This window comes from Protopterus annectens, chromosome 10.part0 (assembly GCF_019279795.1).
Source record: "Protopterus annectens isolate FY-2018-M chromosome 10.part0, PAN1.0, whole genome shotgun sequence".
NCBI lineage: Eukaryota > Metazoa > Chordata > Ceratodontiformes > Protopteridae > Protopterus > Protopterus annectens.
The window spans coordinates 534372396-534384895 of record NC_056744.1 but is presented as its reverse complement, the minus strand read 5'-3'; the positions used below and the strand labels follow the sequence as shown (position 1 = coordinate 534384895).

General features: G+C 38.4%; 1 protein-coding gene across 1 annotated transcript in view; it reads left to right on the top strand.

Annotated features, from left to right (window-relative positions):
- PBX1 (PBX homeobox 1) overlaps positions 1-12500 on the top strand; it is a 1500039-nt gene that overhangs the window by 842853 nt on the left and 644686 nt on the right. The gene's annotated exons all lie outside the window — the stretch shown is intronic.

Sequence of the window (12500 nt, the reverse complement as noted above, 5' to 3'; positions counted from 1 at the left end):
AGTTTCCTAGAGCAATAAATGGGCCAAAGCCACCCTCCAAGCCGGGGCAACCTTCAACCATTTATCCTATAAACCCAGAGCTTGAGAGCACAGCAGTTCCCACAGCAGCATGAGTCATCACCGGCCATGCAGTCTGCACTCAAGCGTCCATTACCACTCTTGCCAAGACTTCCCAGAAACAGTTTTATGAAAACGTACCCAAACATGAAGCCACACATACCTCTCTGCCCATAAACCAAAAAAGAAAATGTTTGTCATTACAGTATACCTTCAGTCCTCAATGATTTGCCACTAATTTGGAAACCAGGAAACAGCCATTGAAGCTGTACAAATTGTGAAGAAAAAGAACAAATCATAACATGAAAAGACAAAGGCTCAAAACATTCCACTCAACCTCTTAGAAGAAATCTGGACAAAATTGTATGAAAAAGGTGGGCAAAGGCCCAAAAACTGGACACATTACAAACACTGCCTCCACAAACCCAAAAGGATGCAAGAGCAACAAAGTCCAACATACACATCTGAATGATTCTAAGGCTGAAATTCAAAATATCTCATAATTCATCATTCGTCACCTTCAATCCTCAGATCATCCCAGTGATCCACAAGAAAAAAAAAACACACACACAGACAACGCACCTTCCATGGGAAGCAGACCAACATGAGCTGAAAAGCTGGGCACTCTGAAACAAAAAAGTTGATAAAATAACACGTTCAGCCCCAGTAAACTAGACATATACATCTCTGCACTGTCTCTGCATGCCACAAAGGTAAACCACAATTATTCTGACAGGGCTGCCAAGACAAGAATGGGTAAGCACTACTGCCTAAAGTGCCCATAACCCTAATAATGTCATTGGTGGCTTACTGATTTTTCTCCCTAGAGATCTGTGCCTGTCACAAAACCTTAATTTCTCAACCGTAAGTGAGCTTGTGCCCTTATGGAGCCTTCACAAGAATTAGCAGAAGACCTTATATGCTATTAATCTTTTTATATATATATATATATATATATATATATATATATATATATATATATATATATATATATATACATATCTAGACATGAATCATTAATAACTATTCTTGCAAGTAAGCCCCACTGTCGAGTCTTAGCACCTACCATGCTGACCAAACTCACCCATTCTGTAAAGTTCCTTACCATGAAATGGGGTGTAACCTCCAGCAGGAGTCCAGTTCAGCAGTTAAAATGGCTCCAGTTGCAAGTGAGCATGTGCAGCCCAGGACCATAACTTGCAGAGCTGCCCAGGCTACAAAAAGCCTTAGAAACTATTCATTTTCCTCCACAAATGGTAGACACTGTCTGACGCTAGGATAACAGGTTTTGTGCCACTGTAAAATTCTATTGAACTACCCACAGTTCCGGACTACCATTACCCTGCAATGCTTGCACCATTGTGCTTGCGTGTAATCCCCACAACACTGAGCATGAACAACAGCCGTACACAGACTGCGAAAGGAAACACTAGAGACAAAAACCTACAACACGACTAAGGCGTCTATAGACTGGAAAACCCATACCCACCACAAAACAAACCTAAACCAGCAGTGCAACTGATGATAATCCCCCACCTGAGTCACTCCAATGCAAAACGGCCATTCAGCGAACACGAAAACCCCCAAAGAAGAGGTGCCAGATGCAGCCCAACTACAAAGCACTGAACCCCAGCAAAATAGAACCCAAGCCATTACAGCACCTCATAAAATCCACGAGTCTGACATTGACAGCTCGATTAACAAAGAACGGAAACTCTACCACCCAAGCACACCCAACTTAATCAGTCAGTCAAACACACAGCCCACCTATCCAGTCAGTGAGCAACAGTACCAGTTAGTTTAATTTTATTACTACCAAGCAGAGCTTAGGACATCTACATTAGGTAAATCTAAAACGAAGACATATGCAGACATTTCCATCCACAGTAGTATCACCTCCACTGTTGCTGTCTCAGGTAGTTGCTTATTCACACCATATTTTACATGCATTCCTAAACCCACAAGTGATCTTTGATAAAATGTGCACACCCTGCTGTCCTTATTTTTAAATGTACGCAATGTTTTTGTTAAAAGCATTATTAAAAGCATAATGTAAAACGCATAAATTGTTTCCCCCTATACTGTAGTCTCTCCATTTTCTGGTGTCTAAATGATGTATGGACAAAGGGCCAGAGTAGGAACCCATTTTAAACATTGATCCCCTCCAGTAATCTTATACACTCACCGAGTTGCAAGAATAAAAGACCTAGCATAAGTACGGATGCTCAGAGTGATAAGGAGTTCTCAACCGAAGTGTCAATTATCATGCAGTGACTCTGCTCTTCCTCAATTGCAGAAAGCTTGCAAGTTTTCTGAGGAACAGATGAAAAGATGAAGCAACATTCTAGATGTTCTGTGGAATCTCAAACGACTTAGTACCCACTACCCTGACTCGCCAACACCAACAGCTGTAATGGTCCCTCGCTACCACCATGTATACGTCCAAACCCACTTCCCCTCAACAGGAGAAAGAAACAGCAGCTCCACACAGTTCACAAAAGGAGGCAAAGCCCGGGAAACACCACCCACCAAGGAATCCAGACCAAGCAGACAGTACAAAATTGCAAGGCCCCACACAACTCATCCACTACAAGGCGCCGGTCACCTCCAAACCTACCAAACCAAAACTGCATGACGGAAAGCATACGCAGCATGCAAATTTAATATGCAGAAAGTGTTTTGCAGACTGAGTGTCTGAATAACACATGACTGCCACACCACACCAGGACTGAGGGCATGCCACAACATTCACAACACCACTACAACCTGAAACACCCACGCTGATCAACCAACTCCATATCCAACACGGAAAAAAAAATTATATATTACTAATATGTGCACCATCAATGCTCACTGTCTAACCCTTCTGCCTTAAGGATGGAGGTCACCAATGCTCCTAATGTACCCCTCACAACACAGGAACCAAGCTCCCAGTGTAATTAACCCACCCTTCTACTGAATTCCTAACAACTACATAGTACAATAATAATTACCTGGTTAGCTCAGCACATGTTTAGCAAAATGTTAAAATTCCTGTGAATAATACTTCTTATAGTTGAATAGCTAAACCTAGCAGTTCCCTTTCTTGCCTGTATGTACCCCCAAGCTGTTCTTACTGTATAACCCTAGTCCCTCCATTTACTGCAGGAATAGTATCACACTCATGGAAACTACCCTGACAGAACACAACAAAATAACAATTTGGCAACCAAACCATCCACAGCCATCTCACACTAATGCCAACTACTTACCAATGTCACCACCTTCATCAAGGTCCAAGGCCTACCTGCTCCACAGTACCAACAGGTCGTCTCGGACATCCTTGCCTTAGCAAGTTAATGCCAAAACGTGATCCCTTTCCCAGCAACACTTGCCTAGACCCCCTTAAGCCCCTTCCCCCTTACCTCATTTCCTTCCAATCATCCTTCCTTCCCATTTAACCCTTTCATCCCCCTCACCCTCAATTCCCACTAATATATTTGTCTAACCCCCTTCTGAAGATGTCCCTGGACAAATTGGTTTGTTACCAAACCTCCTTTTTCTCCTTCGCACACATTTATTGTCAGTTATGAGGATTCCATTTGCTTGCCTCACAAATATAGCAGGAACCCAGTATAAGACAATTCAAAGTGGGCAGTGGCTGGAACAAAAGGATGCAGAAGCAACTGAAAGCATGGCTGGAATGTGATATAGACAGCAGATGAACATGATTATAAGAATTGGAATGTGATATAGACAGAAGATGAACATGATTATAAGAATTTAGAACTGATGACATGGAATTCGTGAAAAGCTGGAGGAAACCTAGGGATGTGTCACCAAAGCATAGTGACATGATAGCAGAAGTGACAACTCAGTTATATGATAGATGACTAACTTGTTATTGGACTAGACCCTCTTATATGCAAATCGCCTACCTATTGTACAGGGATGTTTATATAATGCTAATGGGGTTATTTCTTGTTTCCTGCATCAGAATAACCCACTGTCATGAGTTTAATTCGTATTATATTGCATTACATTGGATTACTGGAGTGTGTTAAAAATACTGTAGAAAGATTTTTAAAAATGTTTTCAGGAGGACAATTCCTTACTTTTTAGATAATGTAAGAGAAATATAGTCATCATGAAGGTAATTTTTGGGATGTTCAGAAAGCATATACCAAAAGATGTGAGGGTCCTTTGTGAATTTTGTTGATTTAAAACTGTAAAAAGATAAGTGCACTAGTAACTGTGAAACCGTTTGAAAACTAAACTGACTTGTGACTTTAGAATGATGACATGAAGTGGATACCAACTAATGGAGGGCAAACGATCAAACTGATGAGGCCTTGTGCCATACCTTGCAGCATACCTGGTTATGTAGTTACAGGTGATCCCAGTTTTATTTAATTTATGTTTAGAGAGGTCATTGAGACTCATGGAAAAAATGAACTCATAGCATAAGTGATTATGCCAGAAGTTTCTTAAAAGATTCTGAAGTGATGATTGGTTTTAACAAGAAGTGTATGCCAAGGTTGTCTATCTTATTTGTTAATCTGAGTGTAATTTTAGCCCTAAAGTAATTTGCTAAACAGCTACATATGTATTGTACCTCTCAACGTCTTAGAGCAAGAAATCTGGACAAAGCTATAAATAATTGCGAGGGGACAAAGGCTCAGAATAGGGGCATTGTTAAAATATTGCTCTTACAAACTTAGAAAGTTAATAGAATAGCAAGTTTTGCATTAGCATGAATTTTCTGAAGGGTATAAAGTCTGAAACTCAAATGTCTGTCATTATTTTCTGACTTCAACCCTCAATTATTTGCCAATAATTTGCCAGAAAAACACAATTTTATGAGAAACAGACCAAAAATATGAGGCAAAAATCTGTACAGTTGAGTTATGAATTATGTATGTGTTTATTAGATAGGCTTTTATTTTCCCTGAAGAAGTAAGCAAGTAGGAAGAGGTATGTGTCTTAGGAGAAACTAGGTTCCATTGCTTATATAACAGAAATAGCCAGCAGAAATGGTGGAATACCAATAAATTTTAATAAAACAATTACTCTGGTATAGGGTAATATGCCCAACTACCTATCCAGACCAGTTTCGGCTACAATAGCCTTCTTCAGTGAAAATAGTAAAGCATATAATATCCATACAAATACATAGATTTATATGTGATGACATAAAGGCAGTACATTGGTCAATTAGATTTGGCCATTAAGACCAGGTGGGAATAAAGCCCCTAATCTGATAATCCATTTACGTTCCTTGAAATTAAGTAAATCATGCCAACCTGATTTATCTCTACATTTACCTACAATACAATCAATAACAGTAAAATGAAAAGAAGCAGAATTATGTTTGCAAACATGTTTAAACAGGGCATTATTAGTGCCCGTGTTAATAATATCACTAAGATGCTCCCCAATCCTAATGCGAAAAGGCCTGGAGGTTTGTCCAACGTAGAATGAGGAGCATGTACAGGTGGCTAGGTAAATAACCCACTCTGTACTACAATTGGCCCAAAAGTTGATATTGAAAATTTCAGATGTATTGCGGCTGCTAAATTCCCTTGTATGTTGAACTTTATTACAATAAGAGCAGTGGCCACATGGTATACAACTCAACACTGGGCCACCTCTCAATGTATATTGAGTAGAAACAATGGAGTTGGGACCCACCCTCTTATAATGGCTAAACAGGGATCTCAATGTCCGACCTCTCCTAAAAGAGAAAGAGCATCTGTCCCTCAAGAAACAATGTAATCTCTCCTCTGCCATCAAAATGTTCCAGTGTCTGTTAATAATATTCATGAACCCACGTGTATTACGTCCATAAGTGGTCACCAGATGAACCAGATGATTAGATGAATCATTATGTTTATCCTTGTAGCGTAACAAGTCAACTCTATTCTGATTTGAAGCCCAATGGCAAGCAGTGCTAACAGTACCTGGGGGGTAACCTCTCTCATGAAACCTGCATATTAGATCATCTCTAGCAGTCTCAAAAGTATGTTGGCTTGAACAAATCCTTTTGGCTCTTACGAATTGTGACTTAGGGATATTCTGGATGATATGTGGGGGGTGGAAGCTGGTAGCATGTAAGAGTGAATTATATTCAGGAAATGTCCTGTACACCCGAGTGGAAAGAGTGTCATCAGGATTTCTGCTAACCTCAACATCGAGAAAAACAATCCTGGATTTGTGGTAATTTACTTTGAACTCAATTCCCCACACATTGTCATTGAGATAGCCAATAAATTCCTGAAGATAGATTTCATCCGACTTCCACACCACCCAACAATCATCCAGATATCATCTCCAGATATCTAATTCACCCATGTATATATTATGGTTAGAGTCATAAATCATAACCTCCTCAATATAGGCCATAAAAAGGTCCGCATAAATGGGTGCAAAAGAGGCACCCATTGCTGTACCTTTGACCTGCCAAAAGCATTGGTCCTGGAAGTAGAATACGTTACTAGTAAGAACGTATTCAGCCAGGCACACTAAAAAAGTATTAAAGCCTGGTTGGTAAAAACCAGATCTCCCCAACCAATAGTCCAAAGCCTGCAAACCTGCCCAATGTGGGATATTTGTATATAGAGAGGTTACATCCAAGGTACACAGCAACCAATGGGGCTCCAATTGTGTGTCACAAATGATATCCAAAAACTGAGTAGTGTCCTGGATTCTAGCTCGTATCAGAGGTAGTAATGGTTTTAAATAGTAAGTAAGATATTCAGACAAGGGTTCAGTAATTGAGCCACGCCCTGAAACAATTGGTCTTCCAGGAGGGCATCTAACATCCTTGTGTATTTTAGGTAAAAGATAAAAATATTGTTTACATGGAGATGATGTCTATCAGACTCTGTGATGATACCCTTTTCCTGGGCCTGTATCGGGAATGAGTCAATTTTGGTTTGGAAGTGACTAGTTGGGTCCAATGGCATAACCATATAATATTTTTTATCCCCCAATTGTCTCATTGCTTCCTCATTGTAGTTGACCCTGTCCTGGATCACTACCGCCCCACCCTTGCCTGCTTGTACTATCACAATTTCTTTATTGTTCTTGAGTTCCTCAATAAACTGTGCCTCCTCTTTAGAAAGGTTGTTGTAAGATACCTGGAAATCTTTGAGGTTACAATGTAAATCCTTCAGGACATTAGCTTGAAAAGTGGATACCAGATGTGACATAGGTGGAACAAAAGATGATTTTTTAAATCTAAATCCTGGAACTGCCTCAACAGTGTCATCTTCAAAAAAACAATTTCAAATTAAGTAAACGACAAAAATTGACCACATCTTGCGCTAAAGTGTATTCTGGAACAAAAAAGCCAGGAACAAAATTAAGCCCTTTGTTAAGAACTTTAATTTGTATATCATTGAGGTGTACAGATGAAATATTGTGTACATTCATATTTATTAATGTTCTATCATCAGTTTTAACAAACCTTCCAAACCCTCCATGGGTTTGACATTTTTTTGTGTCCCCCCCCCCCCCTCGTCTGTATCTGAACCCAAAGGGTGTGACAAACTCCTCCTTTTGGGATCAGGTGAGGCATATTTGCACATGTATGGTTAATCTTGTTTGTATAACATGATTTGTTTAACATTCTGTGTGGAATTTACCATTTACTTCGACTTTGGTTTGTAACCTAAGGTATATGTATTATGGTAACACATTGGTGATTTCAGGGGCATTGTGCGAATTTATAACTTTAGTATACTTATTAATCAATGTTTGAACCATAGATATTTTCCAACATTCAATACGATGTTCTTTTCATTCCCTTAGTGATCTTGTAGTGGTGTGTGATTTGGTTCATCTTTTCCCTTGGGGGCCTTGTCACCTTTAACTTCTCAGTATTTTAGTGTTTAACTTCGGGGTGGTATCAATGTTGTTATATGGTCTTATGGGGTCAACCTGGTGGCAATATGCATTATAATAATTACATTTTTTCTTCCAGTAAAGGTTTTTGAATATTGGCATTTCTGCTTACAGCAACTTATGTAGACTCCATAATTGGATTCTAATATATTTTTTCATGGGGGTATCTGAATCAACACGGCAATTGTGTCCATGATATATGTGTTTTTCTGGTATTTGCAGGTGGTTATGACATTGAGTGGATATTTTGAACCATTTTCATTGGGCCGATTAGTATGGCCCTTATTTTATTATAATGATACGCAGCAGAGTGGTTATTTGATTAACAGGATTACATCTTTATGACCACAGGGGCTAGCTATTGTATCATTAATACATGTGTATCTACACCATTTATTTATTTTTGGTCTTGGTGGACACTTTTGAAATAAGAGTTGACGATTTTGATCCGCATTAAGTGGTTTTTTAAGTGGTTTGATACGCAGCATTGTGAATTTTTTGTGTCTTTCAGGGTTGATCACAAGAGCTGATTATTGTATCTTTGTATACTATCATTGTCGGATTCTTCTTTTTTGGATTTGTCTATGGTTACATTTAATATCCATTGTTATACATGATCTACCATATATTTTTGATTCTATTTAACTGCATGTTCCAAGTTACAGGAACATAGTGCAGCAATTTTCGTGTTGTTTGATAGACACTTTTCCTGTCAGATAGGGCGGTTTTGGATAGAAGATATATATATATATATATATATATATATATATATATATATATATATATATATATATATATATATTAGGCTTATTCTTGCTGTCAGCAGAACTGTTTCATTCATTAACATTTTTGTGGAGGTTTATATTTGTTTTTTGCAGTATTTGTTTTTTGCAACATGGCGTTGACTCCTCTTGTAAAAGGCCTAGCATCTGATATGAATGATCTGACCATTTTTGGTTTGTGTTTATCAGATACGGGCAACAATTCCTCGGGGTTGATCCAAGATCCAGAGAAATTATGTGAATCGCTATTTTTTAAGTTGGGTAAAAGCATGAAAGGTCTTCGGACCAATGTTTGGCATTAACGCCTGTTCAAGGCTTACCAAATTAAAAAAATGACACCACGTGGTTTAAGGGTTAAAGTACAACCTTTGGTACCTTTGGTACATAATACTGATGAACAATTAACGGATGAATGGACACAGATCCAACAATCAGCATCCTTGGGTTTTGTGAATGCTTTAGCCAATTTTTATGAACGGGCGGTCAAACTAGGTATTCAGGAGGTAGAAACCACTTGTTTGGAGGCGAATAAATTTGAAACTTGTGGATCTTTCACTTCCCGGGTAAACCAGTTAACAACAGAACTACTTAAGTTAGAACAAGTTTTAAAGGATAAAAAATTGAAATAGTTTCAAAGGGATATAGGAGATTATGAAAGAGGCAAACCATTTGATATGCCTAGGAATGTTACTTATAAGCTTCCCAATAATAAACCTTTGGCCCCCAAGAGGAAAAGACCCAAATCCATTTTGAAAAGTAGCTCGGAATCATTGAGCTACACATCAGGGAAGGATACGTCCTCCAACACTGAAGGGAAGGGGAACCACACAGATGCCTCACCTGATCCCAAAAGGAGGAGTTTGTCACACCCTTTGGGTTCGGATACAGACGAGGGGGGAGGAAACACAAAAAATGTCAAACAGATGAATGGTTTGGAAGGTTTGTTAAAACTGATGATAGAACATTAATAAACAATATGAATATGCACAATATTTCATCTGTACACCGCAATGATTTACAAATTAAAGTTCTTAGCAAAGGGCTTAATTTTGTTCCTGGCTTTTTTGTTCCAGAATACACTTTAGCACAAGATGTGGTCAATTTTTGTCGTTTACTTAATTTGAAATTGTTTTTTGAAGATGACACTGTTGAGGCAGTTCCAGGGTTTAGATTTAAAAAATCATCTTTTGTTCCACCTATGTCACATCTGGTATCCACTTTTCAAGCTAATGTCCTGAAGGATTTACATTGTAAGCTCAAAGATTTCCAGGTATCTTACAACAACCTTTCTAAAGAGGAGGCACAGTGTATTGAGGAACTCAAGAACAATAAAGAAATTGTGATAGTACAAGCAGACAAGGGTGGGGTGGTAGTGATCCAGGACAGGGTCAACTACAATGAGGAAGCAATGAGACAATTGGGGGATAAAAAATATTATATGGTTATGCCATTGGACCCAACTAGTCACATCCAAACTAAAATTGACTCATTCCTGATACAGGCCCAGGAAGAGGGTATCATCACGGAGTCAGATAGACATCAGTTGTCAGTTTCATCTCCGTGTAAACAATATTTTTATCTTTTACCTAAAATACACAAGGATGTTAGATGCCCTCATGGGAGACCAATTGTTTCAGGGCGTGGCTCAATTACTGAACCCTTGTCTGAATATCTTACTATTTAAAACCATTACTACCTCTGATACGAGCTAGAATCCAGGACACTACTCAGTTTTTGGATATCATTTGTGACACACAATTGGAGCCCCATTGGTTGCTGTGTAACTTGGATGTAACCTCCCTATATACAAATATCCCACATTGGGCAGGTTTGCAGGCTTTGGACTATTGGTTGGGGAGATCAGGTTTTTACCAACCAGGCTTTAATACTTTTTTAGTGTGCCTGGCTGAATACGTTCTTACAAGTAATGTATTCTACTTCCAGGACCAATGCTTTTGGTAGGTTCATCACAACTTTCAACTTGGAAAGCAAAATTAAATTAAGAAAAAAAGGCCTTTAATCAGCAGCAACAAAAAAGATGCTTTCAAGTATTGGTCAATTCGAAAATAACTTATAGAAAGGGGAACAATTTAAAAAGACAGAGAGGAGGCTAAGAGACAGGATATATGAACATACCAATGCCATCTCAAATTTAAAACTGATAATGCCAAGAGAATGAATTATCATGGCAATTAGAAGAAAAAAAATTCCTGGCACCAGGATTGAATGAGCACTGTAATATCCAATGCCTCTTGAAGCTAAGAAGCCTGAACAGATGATCGCTGTCCAAACTAGGAAAGTTTTTCCTTATCCTTTCCAACTTGGTTTCTTTCTTAGGGTTTAAACTACTTAAGCTTTTTTACTAGACTTCCTGTTAAATTAAGAAGGTGCCATTTTTTTATTTAACTTCCTATTATTATTTTAATTTTTTTTTTTTTATATATATATATATATTTTTTTTCATATATATTCTTATATGTAATGAACTAGCAGTTATAGTCGAACGGATTAAAGCTGAAGATTTTTTCATCAAACGGTTTGTGGATATTTATTCTAGTTTGCTTTTGGTAGGTCAAAGGTACAGCAATGGGTGCCTCTTTTGCACCCATTTATGCGGACCTTTATATGGCCTATATTGAGGAGGTTATGATTTATGACTCTAACCATAATATATACATGGATGAATTAGATATCTGGAGACGATATCTGGATGATTGTTGGGTGGTGTGGAAGTCGGATGAAATCTATCTTCAGGAATTTATTGGCTATCTCAATGACAATGTGTGGGGAATTGAGATCAAAGTAAATTACCACAAATCTAGGATTGTTTTTCTTGATGTTGAAGTTAGCAGAAATCCTGATGACACTCTTTCCACTCGGGTGTACAGGAAGTTTCCTGAATATAATTCACTCTTACATGCTACCAGCTTCCACCCCCGACATATCATCCAGAATATCCCTAAGTCACAATTCGTAAGAGCCAAAAGGATTTGTTCAAGCCAACATACTTTTGAGACTGCTAGAGATGATCTAATATGTAGGTTTCGTGAGAGAGGTTACCCCCCAGGTACTGTTAGAACTGCTTGCCACTGGGCTTCAAATCAGAATAGAGTTGACTTGTTACGCTACAAGGATAAACATAATGATTCATCTAATCATCTGGTTCATCTGGTGACCACTTATGGATGTAATACACGTGGGTTTATGAATATTATTAACAGATACTCGAACATTTTGATGGCAGAGGAGAGATTACATTCTTTCTTGAGGGACAGATGCTCTTTCTCTTTTAGGAGAGGTCGGACATTGAGATCCCTGTTTAGCCATTATAAGAGGGTGGGTCCCAACTCCATTGTTTCTACTCAATATACATTGAGAGGTGGCCCAGTGTTGAGTTGTATACCATGTGGCCACTGCTCTTATTGTAATAAAGTTCAACATACAAGGGAATTTTGGGCCAATTGTAGTACAGAGTGGGTTATTTACCTAGCCACCTGCACATGCTCCTCATTCTACGTTGGACAAACCTCCAGGCCTTTTCGCATTAGGATTGGGGAGCATCTTAGTGATATTATTAACACGGGCACTAATAATGCCCTGTTTAAACATGTTTGCAAACATAATTCTGCTTCTTTTCATTTTACTGTTATTGATTGTATTGTAGGTAAATGTAGAGATAAATCAGGTTGGCATGATTTACTTAATTTCAAGGAATGTAAATGGATTATCAAATTAGGGGTTTTATTCCCACCTGGTCTTAATGACCAATTCTAATTG